The sequence below is a fragment of the Ambystoma mexicanum genome, chromosome 2q (assembly GCF_040938575.1).
Source record: "Ambystoma mexicanum isolate Mex_15411 chromosome 2q, UKY_AmexF1_1, whole genome shotgun sequence".
NCBI classification, from domain to species: Eukaryota; Metazoa; Chordata; class Amphibia; order Caudata; family Ambystomatidae; genus Ambystoma; species Ambystoma mexicanum.
In genome coordinates this window covers 608545493-608551492 of record NC_090924.1, presented here as the reverse complement: position 1 = coordinate 608551492, position 6000 = coordinate 608545493, and positions in this window count along the sequence as shown.

Genomic DNA, 6000 nt, shown 5'->3' with positions numbered 1-6000 from the left:
ACATTGAGCAGCCGAGTTGTAGCAGCTCAATCTATCCACGGTGAAGCCATGACCTGTCTGAACCATCTAGGCCACCTCTACATATGTTGCAGTCTTTGAAAAGCATGAGCACAACTATACATGATGCACTCCTTGAAAAGGCCACATCTATGGCCCATGAGCAGATCCAGTCCCGACCCACTGGGTCAGCTGCTACCGTGGCAGAGGTAATATTCCCTAACTCTCAGGTAGTGCCAGAATTCTGGCATACAAATGAAGATGGGAATTGCAGCAGGAGCTTGTCTTCTGTCTCCATGTATGTGTCGACCGGTTTTGGTGGGCTATCTAACTATTGCCACCTTCTTCAGGACTGTCTTCTTAAAAGGTTGTAAGGAGTATCTACTTGTGAGGAATGGCTGCATTTACACTGCCATTCTAACTACGTATCCAAAGTACAAATGTCAAGATGGAATGGTCTCACCTCAGTTAGGTGTTTAGAGACATTCAGACTTCCCAGATCAAACGTGTGGCAAAGGATTAAGGTAAGGGTTGAAGTGAATATGCAGGTCGTACAAGGAATTTGTACTGTGAACCTTCAATGACGGCAGAACACATATATTCCTTACAACCGCGTCGTAACTCGACATAACCGTAACAGGTCAACACATACGTGGAGACAGCAGCCAACGTCCTGATGCATTTCCCATTAGAAACAAGGGCAGACTTAAAAACCAGAATGTCTATGCCCCTGGTTAAAGTCTTCGCAGCATGTTTTTTAGCTCTTGAATTAGAGCATAAGTTTTAACAAGGGACACATTCACCCTCAGTAGTAGCCAATAAACAATATTTGCCAAAATGCTGTTCAAGAATCATCTGCAGCTGACATTTGTAACTTTCCATAGGAGTGAGGTCTTATTCTGTTCTTCCTGTCTGTATCACAACTACTTATAAATAAACTTAACTTGGGCTAACAGAAAAGGATTCAGAATCATTCAGAATCAAGACAACAGAACAAACAAGTAATTGATCTTTCTTTGCTTACTCTATCCACTATTAGATAGGCGGCACACCAGCGCCAACTAGCGATAGGATTTTAGACAGAACTAGACATAGAACTCTCTCTATCCCTCTTTTCTTTGTCCTAAATTGTCTCTCTGATTTATGGCAATACTTTCTAAGCACTTAGAACTAATCTATGGCACGAGATACAAGACAGATTACAACCAGCTTCTTCTGCTCTTCTCACACTCTGAGACAATTTCAGATAATTCAGGAGTTTTATAGATACTCAGATGAACCATTAAATTGTCAGGGTGATTTGCCCTCTCAACAGATTTAGCCTGCACCCTGGAATATACGGTGATAACTGTTTTACACTTTGTAATGAAACACACGTCATCTGTTACTCTTTGATCCAGTTTTCCTTCCACCAAATATTTGCATCAGTTAGCATTCATTTTCTGCACGTCTCTCTGTCCATTATAGTTCCCAATAAAGATTGTCGCTGTCATGGGCTTAATGGACCTAGGGTTGAACAAAATGCTATTACCAGTGGTCAGGAGAAATAGATGCTCCTGTGGGACTTTGCCAGATAGTGTACAGCGGCTGCACATGGTGTTTTTTTAATCTCATTCCGTGGGCCGTGGATGTTCTCCTCCACACTTGGAAGATACTGTTTTGGTGGTTGTCTGTGAATAGTTTGGCAAAGGTGATCAGTGCCACTTTGAGCATTGGCCGTCCATATTGGTTGATTATGGATAGGTGTGTCTCTGGCCATGTAGTGTAGCATGAGGAAGAATTGAAGTAGATTGCCAATCATGAATGGAGTAACTTGGCTTTGGGATTGGTGCTCCCGGATGAGGTAGTCATTTAGAATGCTAATTGATCTCTTGATGGTACTCATGGTGTGCATGGGCATTGTTGTATGACTTTTTGTCTCCTGCTGTGGGGTTTCCTGTGGCAAAGTAATCTATATCTTCAGCACGCATCTTTGACACATGTGAGGGGAAGATAAAGGTAAGGTTACCTGACCGCACAGGAATTGTCTGCCGTACATACTTTGATAAAGTACCCAGCCTAGTTCTTGGGACAAAGGGTCAGGTGCCACCCCATGGTACAGTACAATGACCCCCCTGAATGGGGGGTATTGGGATCCCCTGTTCACCTTAACTTAGGCCCTTCTGAACATGAAAGACCTCCCTTCTGGACATACTACAGCGTTGGAAATAAAGTAGGCATAGTCAAGAATTTGAAGCTCCTACTAGTCAGGCCCAGAGTCCCAGAGAGAAAGTACATTCACCCATATCAACAGAATTCAGTTTCACAACAAAAAAAACATCATCAAATCCTTGCTAACAGCCCTGTGATAGAGAAAACCCTACTGCAAAAGTTCAGAGAGGTTCCCCCAAGACTTAAGTTCCCATGGTGATACAAAGTTGACAATTTGTTGTTTACCGGCACCATTTCCACTCGAAGGTGAACCAATGTTACCATGTCAGAGTTTCCACTAGCACATTTTTTTACTTTGCAAATTCACTAATGGCCAGCATTCCTTTCACATGCAAATGATTTAGACCATTGGGCCTCATTACAAGTCCGGCGGTAACTCCGGCGGTGCTACCAGCGGGTTGCCGCCAGACTTGCAATATTTACCGGCGACTGGCTTGCCGGAAACACAGGGGGATTACGACCCGGCGTTCCGGGAAGTCAGGCGCTGGTTAATGTTAATTCCCATTCCCATTTGAGTCTCATAGGACTCAGTGGTAATGCAGACGACGGAAGAACCGGCACTGTTAATAATGGTGCCAGTGCTTCTGTGAAACTCTGCCCGCAGGTGCCATTCCGCCTGCCAGGTCTGACTCTGGCGGGCGGGACTATGCCGGTCCAGTAACAGCAGTGCCTGTAGGCTTACCAGCACCGTTGTTACTGGACGGCCATGGTCATAATAAGGCCCCATGTTTAATGATTTGCCTTCATCACTCTCACACACTGAGCAGGCAGGAGAGTTGTGCCCTTCTCAGGTAATCGTCTCCAGCAACAAGGGAGGGACACTGACTTCCAAAGTGATTGATAGAGCAAAAAAAGGCCTGGCCCAGCCCTAAAAGCCACTTCAGGCAATACAATTAGTAGCCCGGATCATCTGTTGTCTATTGTTAGTCAGCTATACACTGATAACAAGGCGGCTCTGCATTGGGGTGCAGGTGGCGAGACAATGGATGAGTTTGAAGTTTTAAGAGGAATGAGGCAGGGATGTGTCCTTGCCCTGCTTCCCTTCAACATTTATATCAATTAAATTATTGGGGAGCTTATTCTAAGTAGTCTTGATCCCCCCAAGTTGGTTAAAGAAAGATGTCCAGGGTTATTTTTCACAGACAATGCCATTTTTCGCTCGCCACTACCCCTATGGGACTGAAGCATCCCTTTACTGCTTGGTGTGATCAACTAGGTCTTGAATTAAACAGAAGCAAGACAAAGGTAATGGATTTCAGACCAAACCACACACAAACTTGCAGGTCGATTATGAATGTAGGTGGTCAAAGACTAAAGCGGGTTAGATACTATGATTATTTGGGGATCCCATTCCAGGAGGATGGCCGTTGGCAAGACAATTGACAAAAGCATGTGTTTCCATGGAAATAAACTTTGGGGGAGTTAGGAAGTTTCCAACTAGACACGGTAATGGTAATGAAACCCTGGCTTTGGAGATTTATAATATCCAAGCTATTTCGTCTGCTTTTTATGGTGCCAACATGTGGGGTTATACAGCTTGCCAATTCATGTCAATAAGTCAGAACACATTTTTGTAAATGTTGCTGAGGTTACCAAATAGCTTCGCAAATAACCTCATCCATATTGGATCTAGCTTTGGTCAGGCCAGTGATGCTCTGGGTAAGGACCTGGGCAACCCCAGAATTATCCAAGTTTAAGGAGGTACTCTTGCATGCCTTGGCCACTGAGCGGGGGCTTTCCCTCTCGTGGGTAACATATGTTAAGAAGTGCCTACTTGCCCTGATTTGGAGGGTCTGTGGAAAAACTTGACATCTATTAATAGGTGAAGCATGCTTTTGGTGTGCAAGGGCGCGAAACAGTTATCCTGGCAAGGGCTGGAGGATGCTGCACCTGATTGAGAACAGGCTCTATGTATTTATTGAATAAACAAATCTGGGGTTTTGAACCATACCTTCATATGATTGCTCTCCCTTTGGCTCGTTCTCTGTTTCTCCAATTTAGCACATATATCCTGGGTGTTGCCAAGTTTGAAAGTAGTTGGTCTCTTTCTAATTCTCCTTGGTGTCCTATGTCTGGTCTAGACGGTTACATAACTAAAAGGGTCAAGTACTTTTTTCTGTTGTTCAAGCTTTTTAATGTTTGCTCAACGTCCAATTTAAATGTTGCCTATTTTACTAGCAAATGTTTACATGGAGCATGGTTGATTCACAATCGATCCATTTTATTCTGATCTTAACATTGATTTTAATTGTTTTATTCCCAGTGATTTGTTGATGTATTATATATTTAATTGTTTTAATTTGATTGGTTGTAGGTCTGATGGTTTTAATTTGTTTTGCACTCTTTGTATTATTATATTAAGGATTAACTTTGAATAAAGCTGGATTGACTGACAGGCAATTAGTAGCAGCCTATCACAATTCCCACCAAGTGGAGGTGTTGGGCTCAAACTCTACCTACTACACAACTAAGGTGGAGGAGAAACAGTGCTCTAAAGGCATACCTCCTTTCATTAGTAATTATATGCTGGCATACCTTCCTCATAGCTGATCCACTGTTTCTTGATAAATACATGCTTTTGCTGTTTGGTTCAACCCAGGCACCATTTTGAACTATGTGAGGGAGTTCAAAATGGTCCCAATAATTACTAATGGGAGGAGTTATTTAGGATTGGTGATTACAAAGAATTACGTACGAGAAGTGTGTGAGTACTATTTTCTAGTGTTTCAGCGATATGTGAATGGGAAACCAAAACATAATCTCAACCTTAGAGTGACAGCTGTATGTGTATCACAGTATTAAGAAAAGTAAAAAGGTAAGGATACATATATTGTTAATACCAGCACCAGTTGGTGATATAATATGGACTCAGATTATAGTTTGTGCAATAACATTTTGTTCGAGATATTTGGAATAATTTAAATGTTCATGCAATGAGAATAGTGAAAGGTGGAAGTAGCAGATTCTAATTTTGAGAAAATACACAGATATTTAACACTACAGGTAGTCTGTTTTACTTCTCCACTAATTGACTCAGAGGTCAACACAAAAGAGTGGGAAATAAAAGGGACCTGGGGTTTAGTATATTTAAATAAATGCAATTCAGGCAAACACATAGGTATGATACTATTTTGTGTTTGTTCCACCTCTTTTTCTTTTGTTATTATTTGTCTCCTAAACCTATTTTTGTTTGATTTAGAAACTTGATGGTGGGACTGGAAGGGGGTGGTCTGGCCCCTGCAAGACTCTGAAAGGGCCAGATCCCAGTCGCAGCAGCAGAAGAGGAGGGAGAGTCAGCAAGGGAGGGGGCACGGGAAGGAAGAGGAGAAAAGAAAGCTTTTGAGAAGTTTGCAGAACTTAAGAAGTTCTGGCGGAAGTCTGAGGCGTGAAAGGATACTGTTCCAGAGGGAGGAACCAGCCGAAGAAAGGGATCTACCTCCCACTCTCTGCTTTGAGAAGCCTTTGACCTGCAGAGAGTTGGAGCCATTGGACCAAAGGACTCTGGCCGGGAGGTGTTTAGGGAGGGAAAGCTGAATTTAATATGCAAATTAGATCCAATTGTTAGGGAAGTGTGAAACTTAAAGGCATGGGGCCTCATTCCGAGTATGGCGCTAAGGGATAGCGGCCACCGCTAACGAGAGCGGTGGCGGTAATCCCTTACCGCCATACTCCGAGTTCCCTTAGCGCCATGGTGCTTTTAACACCTGCTTTTAGCAGGCGTTAAATACCATGGCGCTAAGGGACCTTGATGTTAATTACGCCACCGTAATTTACGGTGGCGTAATTGACGCC